Source organism: Amphiura filiformis, chromosome 4 (assembly GCF_039555335.1).
Source record: "Amphiura filiformis chromosome 4, Afil_fr2py, whole genome shotgun sequence".
NCBI classification, from domain to species: domain Eukaryota; kingdom Metazoa; phylum Echinodermata; class Ophiuroidea; order Amphilepidida; family Amphiuridae; genus Amphiura; species Amphiura filiformis.
This window is the reverse complement of record NC_092631.1, coordinates 28,321,476-28,334,412: the sequence shown is the minus strand read 5'-3', so window position 1 is coordinate 28,334,412 and position 12,937 is coordinate 28,321,476. Positions and strand designations below refer to the sequence as shown.

Genomic DNA, 12,937 nt, shown 5'->3' with positions numbered 1-12,937 from the left:
ATATTTCATTTACTGCCTTGTAAAGAATCTACGTGAGCAAGGCATAATTGTTATCTGATGACACCATAGAATATATATTTCATTTATCAATGGCTCAGTTTTGAAGTTAGTTTGTTATCAAACTTTAATACTTTGCACATCAGGTAATACAAATTCAATTATGCTGAGTGCAAGTAAGTTTCCTTTTCAAAGGAAATATCTGGTTGAACAGGTGAAACTGACCAATAAAGCCTGAACCGGGTAAAAGAGGAATAGAAGAACACTGCACAGCTAGACGTGGACCAAAAATAATATAAAAAGGACCAAAATTGGACCATTACCATTTACTTACGGTTTCATAATGGGAATATATTGGCAATATTATATTGGCCCAGTACAGTATTGAATAAATTGGACCTGTACTGGGCCAATTTCAACCCATTTTGGCGCAGTGCTGGCAATATCTATTGGGCCAGTCGAATGCCCGTGTGCACGACCGTACCGGACCAATACAGGCTGCCATTCTTGGTCCATTATAGCAGCTTTTATAGAGCCAGTATCGGGCCGATTGTATAATGTTTGCTGGGTACAACTCGCAATTATATCGTCAAGTATCGTGACAACTCGACAACTCGAAATTATCATGTCAATTATCGTGACAACACGAAATTATCATGACTTTATGTCGTCAATTATCATGACAACTCGTCATACAACTCGCAATTATATCGTCAAGTATCGTGACAACTCGACAGCTCGAAATTATCATGTCAATTATCGTGACAACACGAAATTATCATGACTTTATGTCGTCAATTATCATGACAACTCGTCATACAACTCGCAATTATATCGTCAAGTATCGTGACAACTCGACAACTCGAAATTATCATGTCAATTATCGTGACAACACGAAATTATCATGACTTTATGTCGTCAATTATCATGACAACTCGTCATACAACTCGCAATTATATCGTCAAGTATCGTGACAACTCGACAACTCGAAATTATCATGTCAATTATCGTGACAACTCGCAATTATGTCGTCAATTATGTCATCATTTATCGTGACAACTCGCAATTATGTCGTCAATTATGTCGTCATTTATCGTGACAACTCGACAACTCGAAATTATCATGTCAATTATCGTGACAACTCGCAATTATGTCGTCAATTATGTCATCATTTATCGTGACAACTCGCAATTATGTCGTCAATTATGTCGTCATTTATCGTGACAACTTGACAACTCGAAATTATCATGTCAATTATCGTGACAACTCGCAATTATGTCGTCAATTATGTCATCATTTATCGTGACAACTCGCAATTATGTCGTCAATTATGTCGTCATTTATCGTGACAACTTGACAACTCGAAATTATCATGTCAATTATCGTGACAACTCGCAATTATGTCGTCAATTATGTCGTCATTTATCGTGACAACTTGACAACTCGAAATTATCATGTCAATTATCGTGACAACTCGCAATTATGTCGTCAATTATGTCATCATTTATCATGACAACTCGCAATTATGTCGTCAATTATGTCGTCATTTATCGTGACAACTTGACAACTCGAAATTATCATGTCAATTATCGTGACAACTCGCAATTATGTCGTCAATTATGTCGTCATTTATCGTGACAACTTGACAACTCGAAATTATCATGTCAATTATCGTGACAACTCGCAATTATGTCGTCAATTATGTCATCATTTATCATGACAACTCGCAATTATGTCGTCAATTATGTCGTCATTTATCGTGACAACTTGACAACTCGAAATTATCATGTCAATTATCGTGACAACTCGCAATTATGTCGTCAATTATGTCGTCATTTATCGTGACAACTTGACAACTCGAAATTATCATGTCAATTATCGTGACAACTCGCAATTATGTCGTCAATTATGTCATCATTTATCATGACAACTCGCAATTATGTCGTCAATTATGTCGTCATTTATCGTGACAACTTGACAACTCGAAATTATCATGTCAATTATCGTGACAACTCGCAATTATGTCGTCAATTATGTCATCAATTATCGTGACAACTCGCAATTATGTCGTCAATTATGTCGTCATTTATCGTGACAACTTGACAACTCGAAATTATCATGTCAATTATCGTGACAACTCGCAATTATGTCGTCAATTATGTCATCATTTATCATGACAACTCGCAATTATGTCGTCAATTATGTCGTCATTTATCGTGACAACTTGACAACTCGAAATTATCATGTCAATTATCGTGACAACTCGCAATTATGTTGTCAATTATGTCGTCATTTATCGTGACAACTCGACAACTCGAAATTATCATGTCAATTATCGTGACAACTCGCAATTATGTCGTCAATTATGTCATCATTTATCGTGACAACTCGCAGTTATGTCGTCAATTATGTCGTCATTTATCGTGACAACTCGACAACTCGAAATTATCATGTCAATTATCGTGACAACTCGCAATTATGTCGTCAATTATGTCATCAATTATCGTGACAACTCGCAATTATGTCGTCAATTATGTCGTCATTTATCGTGACAACTCGACAACTCGAAATTATCATGTCAATTATCGTGACAACTCGCAATTATGTCGTCAATTATGTCATCATTTATCGTGACAACTCGCAGTTATGTCGTCAATTATGTCGTCATTTATCGTGACAACTCGACAACTCGAAATTATCATGTCAATTATCGTGACAACTCGCAATTATGTCGTCAATTATGTCATCAATTATCGTGACAACTCGCAATTATGTCGTCAATTATGTCGTCATTTATCGTGACAACTCGACAACTCGAAATTATCATGTCAATTATCGTGACAACTCGCAATTATGTCGTCAATTATGTCATCATTTATCATGACAACTCGCAATTATGTCGTCAATTATGTCGTCATTTATCGTGACAACTTGACAACTCGAAATTATCATGTCAATTATCGTGACAACTCGCAATTATGTCGTCAATTATGTCGTCATTTATCGTGACAACTTGACAACTCGAAATTATCATGTCAATTATCGTGACAACTCGCAATTATGTCGTCAATTATGTCATCATTTATCATGACAACTCGCAATTATGTCGTCAATTATGTCGTCATTTATCGTGACAACTTGACAACTCGAAATTATCATGTCAATTATCGTGACAACTCGCAATTATGTCGTCAATTATGTCGTCATTTATCGTGACAACTTGACAACTCGAAATTATCATGTCAATTATCGTGACAACTCGCAATTATGTCGTCAATTATGTCATCATTTATCATGACAACTCGCAATTATGTCGTCAATTATGTCGTCATTTATCGTGACAACTTGACAACTCGAAATTATCATGTCAATTATCGTGACAACTCGCAATTATGTCGTCAATTATGTCATCAATTATCGTGACAACTCGCAATTATGTCGTCAATTATGTCGTCATTTATCGTGACAACTTGACAACTCGAAATTATCATGTCAATTATCGTGACAACTCGCAATTATGTCGTCAATTATGTCATCATTTATCATGACAACTCGCAATTATGTCGTCAATTATGTCGTCATTTATCGTGACAACTTGACAACTCGAAATTATCATGTCAATTATCGTGACAACTCGCAATTATGTCGTCAATTATGTCATCATTTATCATGACAACTCGCAATTATGTCGTCAATTATGTCGTCATTTATCGTGACAACTTGACAACTCGAAATTATCATGTCAATTATCGTGACAACTCGCAATTATGTCGTCAATTATGTCGTCATTTATCGTGACAACTTGACAACTCGAAATTATCATGTCAATTATCGTGACAACTCGCAATTATGTCGTCAATTATGTCATCATTTATCATGACAACTCGCAATTATGTCGTCAATTATGTCGTCATTTATCGTGACAACTTGACAACTCGAAATTATCATGTCAATTATCGTGACAACTCGCAATTATGTCGTCAATTATGTCATCAATTATCGTGACAACTCGCAATTATGTCGTCAATTATGTCGTCATTTATCGTGACAACTTGACAACTCGAAATTATCATGTCAATTATCGTGACAACTCGCAATTATGTCGTCAATTATGTCATCATTTATCATGACAACTCGCAATTATGTCGTCAATTATGTCGTCATTTATCGTGACAACTTGACAACTCGAAATTATCATGTCAATTATCGTGACAACTCGCAATTATGTTGTCAATTATGTCGTCATTTATCGTGACAACTCGACAACTCGAAATTATCATGTCAATTATCGTGACAACTCGCAATTATGTCGTCAATTATGTCATCATTTATCGTGACAACTCGCAGTTATGTCGTCAATTATGTCGTCATTTATCGTGACAACTCGACAACTCGAAATTATCATGTCAATTATCGTGACAACTCGCAATTATGTCGTCAATTATGTCATCAATTATCGTGACAACTCGCAATTATGTCGTCAATTATGTCGTCATTTATCGTGACAACTCGACAACTCGAAATTATCATGTCAATTATCGTGACAACTCGCAATTATGTCGTCAATTATGTCATCATTTATCGTGACAACTCGCAATTATGTCGTCAATTATGTCGTCATTTATCGTGACAACTCGACAACTCGAAATTATCATGTCAATTATCGTGACAACTCGCAATTATGTCGTCAATTATGTCATCAATTATCGTGACAACTCGCAATTATGTCGTCAATTATGTCGTCATTTATCGTGACAACTCGACAACTCGAAATTATCATGTCAATTATCGTGACAACTCGCAATTATGTCGTCAATTATGTCATCATTTATCATGACAACTCGCAATTATGTCGTCAATTATGTCGTCATTTATCGTGACAACTTGACAACTCGAAATTATCTGTCAATTATCGTGACAACTCGCAATTATGTCGTCAATTATGTCGTCATTTATCGTGACAACTTGACAACTCGAAATTATCATGTCAATTATCGTGACAACTCGCAATTATGTCGTCAATTATGTCATCATTTATCATGACAACTCGCAATTATGTCGTCAATTATGTCGTCATTTATCGTGACAACTTGACAACTCAACTCGAAATTATGTCGTCAATTATGTCGTCATTTATCGTGACAACTTGACAACTCGAAATTATCATGTCAATTATCGTGACAACTCTCAATTATGTCGTCAATTATGTCATCATTTATCATGACAACTCGCAATTATGTCGTCAATTATGTCGTCATTTATCGTGACAACTTGACAACTCGAAATTATCATGTCAATTATCGTGACAACTCGCAATTATGTCGTCAATTATGTCATCAATTATCGTGACAACTCGCAATTATGTCGTCAATTATGTCGTCATTTATCGTGACAACTTGACAACTCGAAATTATCATGTCAATTATCGTGACAACTCGCAATTATGTCGTCAATTATGTCATCATTTATCATGACAACTCGCAATTATGTCGTCAATTATGTCGTCATTTATCGTGACAACTTGACAACTCGAAATTATCATGTCAATTATCGTGACAACTCGCAATTATGTTGTCAATTATGTCGTCATTTATCGTGACAACTCGACAACTCGAAATTATCATGTCAATTATCGTGACAACTCGCAATTATGTCGCCAATTATGTCATCATTTATCGTGACAACTCGCAGTTATGTCGTCAATTATGTCGTCATTTATCGTGACAACTCGACAACTCGAAATTATCATGTCAATTATCGTGACAACTCGCAATTATGTCGTCAATTATGTCATCAATTATCGTGACAACTCGCAATTATGTCGTCAATTATGTCGTCATTTATCGTGACAACTCGAAATTATCATGTCAATTATCGTGACAACTCGCAATTATGTCGTCAATTATGTCATCATTTATCGTGACAACTCGCAGTTATGTCGTCAATTATGTCGTCATTTATCGTGACAACTCGACAACTCGAAATTATCATGTCAATTATCGTGACAACTCGCAATTATGTCGTCAATTATGTCATCAATTATCATGACAACTCGCAATTATGTCGTCAATTATGTCGTCATTTATCGTGACAACTCGACAACTCGAAATTATCATGTCAATTATCGTGACAACTCGCAATTATGTCGCCAATTATGTCATCAATTATCGTGACAACTCGCAATTATGTCGTCAATTATGTCGTCATTTATCGTGACAACTCGACAACTCGAAATTATCATGTAAATTATCGTGACAACTCGCAATTATATCGTCAATTATGTCATCATTTATCGTGACAACTCGACAACTCGAAATTATCATGTAAATTATCGTGACAACTCGCAATTATGTCGTCAATTATGTCATCATTTATCGTGACAACTTGCAATTATGTGGTCAATTATGTCGTCATTTATGTCATCATCATGTCATCATGACAACATGACATGTCCCTTCAGTGCTTCCGTAGTTTTGTGTTACTGTTTGTTCGCACTTATAAAATGTGGACAACCTCTGCAACACTACAATTTTACAGAAAGTACAGTTAGGCGCTATGCGAATCTAGAATGTATTTGCGCCTTTGGACAAAATGCGCGTGTTGGGTCTTTCAGTGAACATTTCTTAGATTAATAATATGATCAATGGTGAGGTATTACAGTGTTAATGACCTGCAATAGTAGATTATAATGACTGTAGTAATGAATTTTGCGGATAAAGTAGTCATTATATGGTCATTATAAATTGTCCAGCGTTGTCTTTAACATGCTTTAGACTGATATTATCTTCATTCACTGTGTCCGGTCAATCGGATATAGGTTCAACACAGGTTAAATTGAAACTCGCAATGTCAGCCAAGGTACAACTCACAGAGCTACAGAGTTTCAAACTCTCCATGATTACCCGTGTTTTTACCTGCCGCTCTAAGAAATAAAGGTTCTAGATAGAACCTTTATTTGTCCTCTCATGAGAACCCTCCCTCTTGAACCTCTAAAAAAGGTTTTTGTTTTTAAATTTTGGAGAACCCTTAAAGGTTTTCTAAAGAGAATGTATCTCATCAGGCCATTTTCAATGGTTTTGGAACCATTTTTGGTTCTTTAGAGAACCTCTAAGGGGTCTCCTGAAGGCCAACTTTAGAACCTTTTAGAACCTTTATTTTTTAGAGTGTGCATACCACCAATAAACCTTAGACATTACTAGGGCCTAGTAGTCCTACATCACAGTGTTTGGCCCTTTATAGGCCTACAATCGAATCACTTAATGGAACGAACCAAAAGCTCGATGACGTCCAATAAACGAAAGTGCTTTTATTAGGAGGCGAGCCTGACCCCATGAAATATAGACAATTCCAGCCAGAAAGACCAACTTTGGTCGATATTTTAACTAGTTTTTTTTAACGTAATCGACCCCCCAAAGGAATTTCATTTATAGGACATTATCGAACTTTTGGTTTGTTCCCTAACACATTCGAAGCCTTAATACTAGGAAATCTAGAACTAGTTTGAATCTTCAAATATATATTTTGTCCTCGCATAAATTCAGACCAGTCTTTCAAACTCTGCCCTCCTATGACAACCTTCAGCAGCTAGACATGTCACCAACTTACCCCTCCTTCATATTCCTACAATAATTAAGACATGTCTCAATTTAGAAACAATTAAGGGGGTAAGTTTGAAAAAGAGAATGTTTGACACAAATAATATCATTTTCTTGATAATAAATTTATTATTTTATCTTATAGCGTGTCAAATTTCACATCTCTGCCAACCACTACATCCAAACAAGGCCCATATCAATATCAAAATCCACATTCGCCTTCGCAATGGGCTGTTCTATTTGAATTCCATTCTCCCCCTGTGGAAGATTGGGATAAAATCCTCCATAGAGGGTGTATGAAACGAAATTGGCAAGAGTTAGTTATCTTAAAGCCATACTCTCCCTCTGTGGAAGACTATAGCTAAATTGTCCACAGGTGAAGTGTGGATTCAGTTGCGAAGCCAGGGGCAGAGCTACGGGGGGGGGGGGAGGCCCCCCCAGAAAATTTTCCAAGATAAAATGGGAATGTCAAGTGTCACAAGTGTCATTAAAATGACTTAAAATGGGACAAAAATTGACAAATGTGGACGAAACCTTGGTTTTTGTCACACACACACCCCCACACTAACAAATCGGCAAATGAGGACGAAAGTGTGGTCTTCCACCCCCCCCCCCCACCCCACCACCACAACCCCCACACACATAACGCCCCTCTGTGGAATTTAATGGAATAGCCCAATAAGTGAGCTTGTTATTATTGAACACAACATAACACCATGGAAGCATAAACTAAATAAACTAAGAAATAATTGAATACTTAAAATTATAAACCGAAACTCAGAAGTGTGGATTGTTTTGCTGCTCATATAGTTCCAGTTTCCTTGCATGGCTAGGCTTGCAGTTGAGTTGCCAAACTTTCCACATGCTTGCGTTAAACTCTGGCGGCGCAGTTACCAGTATCCATCCGTTGAAATGCTAAAGCAGAGAGGGATGGTTGGTCTCTGTGTAAATCGGTTCAGTTATCACAATTAACAGTGTCTTTCAAATTTCAAATATTTTCAAATATCTACAAATTAAACATGCGTTTCACAATGGCCATGTTATGCAGTTTATTATCGGTGAATTGGAGCAATAATTTTGGTTTACAAGTTATCACACTTTGAGTATCTAAACGCATCCTAAACACTTATATCCGTTCTAAACACGTTAACAATACCATGAGAATGAGTTGTTGTCGAATTTACGATTTGCCGAATTCGTGGTACTGCTGAATCCCGGCATTTGGTTAATCTTCGGCATTTCGGCAAAAGATATTTCTATGCGTGTTTTATTTTCATACTCACGTATCTCAGATAAATACAAACCGCCCTTTGTACCCGGCCTATGTAATGATACTGACAGTTAACGCTAATGAGGGCGACGTGAAGTGAAAACACTTTTGTCTATGGTCGCTACCTCGCCCGGCGAGTCGCGTGAGGCACGGGTTATGATATCGAATATTATGTTGTATCCATCAGTAAGCAGTAAGCAAAAATCAGTATTAAATCACGACTTAAGCTGAATTTATATACTCCATCGCTGATGACGAGCGATTGGTATTTGACCAATGAGGTAACGCGCTTTTCCCAACACAACAAAAAGCGAGCTAGGGGGACCTACCTCATGGCTAGAAACCAATCGCTCATCGCTCAGCGATGGAGTATAAATTCATCTTTACTATGATGAGCTGAGAAAATTAACACATAATATGTTGCCATTTGAACACTTAAATTCCAGGTCCTTCTGCATCAAAAACACTCTTAATTTATTTAGATACCAAAATACAGATGTGTCGGCATTCCGGCAGGACGGACTAGCACCATTATTAGCAAAGTGTGCATTCATATGCCGGCAACTTTATTTTCAACAAATTACCGATATTTGTCAGAAGGAAGTTCAGCTGAAATTGCAAGCATTTGAGTACCGGGTGTTTCAGTTTCTTAATTCTGCGTGATAACTTTAATAGGTTTCGACATAAAAAGTTTTGAGATGGCTTGTTTGTACTCATTTAAAAGCATTTTTTTATGCAGATTCCAAATATGGTCATGAAGATTTACAATTCTGAAATTTTTTAATTAAAAAACAAACAAAAAACTATATAGTCGTCTGATGCAGTCGACACCCGCGTCAAGAGAGTTCATTATCACAATGTATCAGTAGAAGGACCAGCCCCATTAATATTACCAAAGCGTAGATCCATAGGCATATACGGCATCTTAACAGGGTAGTCATCATCTGATGATGCATCACCCGGATCATCAGACCTGTTAGTGTTCACATAACTGGGAGACAATCCGTAGACATTATCAACTGGTTGGTCTCGTGGCATCTCAATCACAGTACCTACATCAGGCGTTGAAGATCTCGTATTTTCATAAAGATTATCTGCTACCTCTTGGTTTGTTGAAGATTTGCGCTTACGACGTGCTACCAGTATCCACATTCCAATTAGGAAAAGAAGCAACAATAACAAAGCACCTATAACGCCGCCAATGATTGGCCAATTTTGAAATCCATCACTCGATGCTCCAATTACAATTGACGTATTTGCTGAAACAGTAGTTTGTACTTGATGATCATTTGATAACGTTGGCGTTGATAAAGGACTTTTACCAATAGCCTTCGCCGTCGTAGGTGGTAAAGCTGGTGACGTGGGCTTAACTGAAATTGGTCCTACGGAACATGTTCTCATTGCTGTAGGAAATGTCGGACTTTTCATAACACACTTGAATTCAGCGCCATTGTCTTCTATCGATAACGGTATAGTAACCTACTGCTTAAAGATATCACTGTCCCATCTTGTCTGTGAAGAGATAAACTCGTCACAATTTGAACATTTGTCTGACTCCGTTCCACAGTACAGCTGAATAAAGGTGCTGTTCCAACAAGGAACGGACTTGGCGGAAGAAGATCGCATTGTGGGTAATTTACAGGAGGAAGATATTCACCTAACACTGAGACGACGGCCACTGCTTCTGTTGTGTAAAGTGTCGCGTCACCATCTTCATTATAATTAATCTGACAAGTATATCTGCCTTCATCAGATCGTACAACATTTCGGACTTTCAGCGTATAACCATCTGAAGCCAGAGCATACCGTGAAGAGACTCCATTCAGAAGTTGGTTGTTTTCATTGATAACAATCCCAGCGAAGATCCACTTGTGGGCGACATGTATTTCCACCATTTGCCATTCAACTGTGCATTCAACGACAAGTTCTGGTCCAATGTTAGGGTCCACTTCTGTTGATTTCTGTTTAGCGCTTACAAATATTGCAATTGTGGTGTCAATGAAACCCAAAATTGTATAAACCAGAATAAAAGTTGTTAATAAGATGGAAAATGAGCTAAGACGGTGAAAGAGCGACATGGCGATCGTAATTTCGTTGTATTTCCTCATGAAGTGATAAATGTTTTGGTAACTTTTCCGATGTGAACGAAACTATAAATAAACAAAAGATTGTCAAGTTCACGGTGAATAACCATAACGAATGCATTGGGCTATTCCAGATGAAATCCATACACCCCGTATAGAAGACATGACCTTGATCTCCCACAGAGGGAGTGTGAATTGCAAACGGGGTTACCTGAATGGGTGACTCCATTCGAAATCTACACCCCCGGTGTGGGAGATCAAGGTCATGTCTTCAATATGGGGTGTTTGAATTGCAACTGGAATGGCCCAAATTTCGATTCGGGTCATTTAATTTTGTGATATTATTGAACCGCGCCGATAATGACAATTTGAGACACTTTTTCCCTTATTAGGCAATAACAGAATATGATTCACACATGAACATTGTTATTACCGATTGTCAAAGTTACATGATTATACTTTCATAACATGATATAAAAAGAATTAGTGAACCAAATTATCACCCAGGGAATTCAGCATACGTTTAAAACGTGTATACATGCACTACAGTAATGTCGTTAAGGGCTCTGGTAGACTATGCTCTTACAAGTTCGTGTTATCTTGTAACTATAAACATTTATTAAATGTTCTGTGTGATACACATGTAACCATGCGGGCTGCCATCTTGGAAAAGCCCTTATTATTGGTGTTGCCGGTTCATTAGCATATTGATAATCTATCACTAAGTATGGATACTAGAAATCCCTAACCTTGCAACATCCTTTCCTTTTTATAACTTTGTTTGAAATGATTAATAAACGATTCATCATTGAAATAACAAAGAGTTCCTTTATAGTCTCTGTCTTTAGTGTCTCTGAATGTTCTTTACAAGATATGCTATATAGCTATATGATCTTTGAAATTTTACTAAAAACAATTTCCAAAATTAAGTATCCTTTTCAGATTCAAAATCTTTAAGATTAATTTGGAATTTGGAAACTTTCAACTTTGGTAACTCACAACACATTAACTCTTAACTGATTAGAGTTTAAACTTAAACTACAACTCTCAGACTAAGGAGTAGACTTTCCTTAATCTGCACAAACAGCTAAGGGATTATTCTGCCCTTGTCACAGCTTGTTTGTGATCTACATGGTGTGACTCACTGCTTGATTCCATCTTCTTTCTTCACACACCATTTTGGTTGCATGTAATTGCTTTGTTGATTTCAGACAATATTATGAACTTTCATGGGTTACCTTTTGTAGCATAAAATGTAGCCAATAGGCCTCAACAGCATTTAATTAGCGCAAAATTTTGGTATTCAAAACAAAATTATGAAGTTCTTATGTCTGTTACAATACATTTTCATGTGTGCTATGTAGAGATGTGGGTGGACAACCACATCCTGTGTTCTGAAGATTGAGCAATGTGCATCCGATTGCTCTACACCTAGATAGAAGAGTATTATTCTGACTCTTCAAGAAAAAATAACATAACAACAACAATTTCAACACTTGGACTGCAACTTAACTTTATACACTGCATGTGTGACAACTATCCCACTTCTGACACCATCTTACAAGTTCGTGTTATCTTGTAACTATAAACATTTATTAAATGTTCTGTGTGATACACATGTAACCATGCGGGCTGCCATCTTGGAAAAGCCCTTATTATTGGTGTTGCCGGTTCATTAGCATATTGATAATCTATCACTAAGTATGGATACTAGAAATCCCTAACCTTGCAACATATGCCATAGTCGAATTTTGATAAATGAAAATATGTTATTATTAATCACGATGAACGCATTCCGTTGAACTCAAAATTATACTGATGTTTATTCAAATTAATGTGTTCAATAGTAAAATACTCATAAAGAGTTTATAAATTATATAGTGACAGTAAAATAGTCAATATTTTGGAATCTACCAGTTTATTGATAGCGAAAGCCCGAGTTAAAAATCCTTGGGAAGCTAACAAACAGAGGGAATACGGTGACTGAAAAT

General features: G+C 36.8%; 1 protein-coding gene across 1 annotated transcript in view; it reads right to left on the bottom strand.

Annotated features, from left to right (window-relative positions):
* The window catches only part of LOC140150774 (uncharacterized), a 171,601-nt gene that overhangs the window by 146,867 nt on the left and 11,797 nt on the right, over positions 1-12,937 (bottom strand). The window lies entirely within an intron of this gene.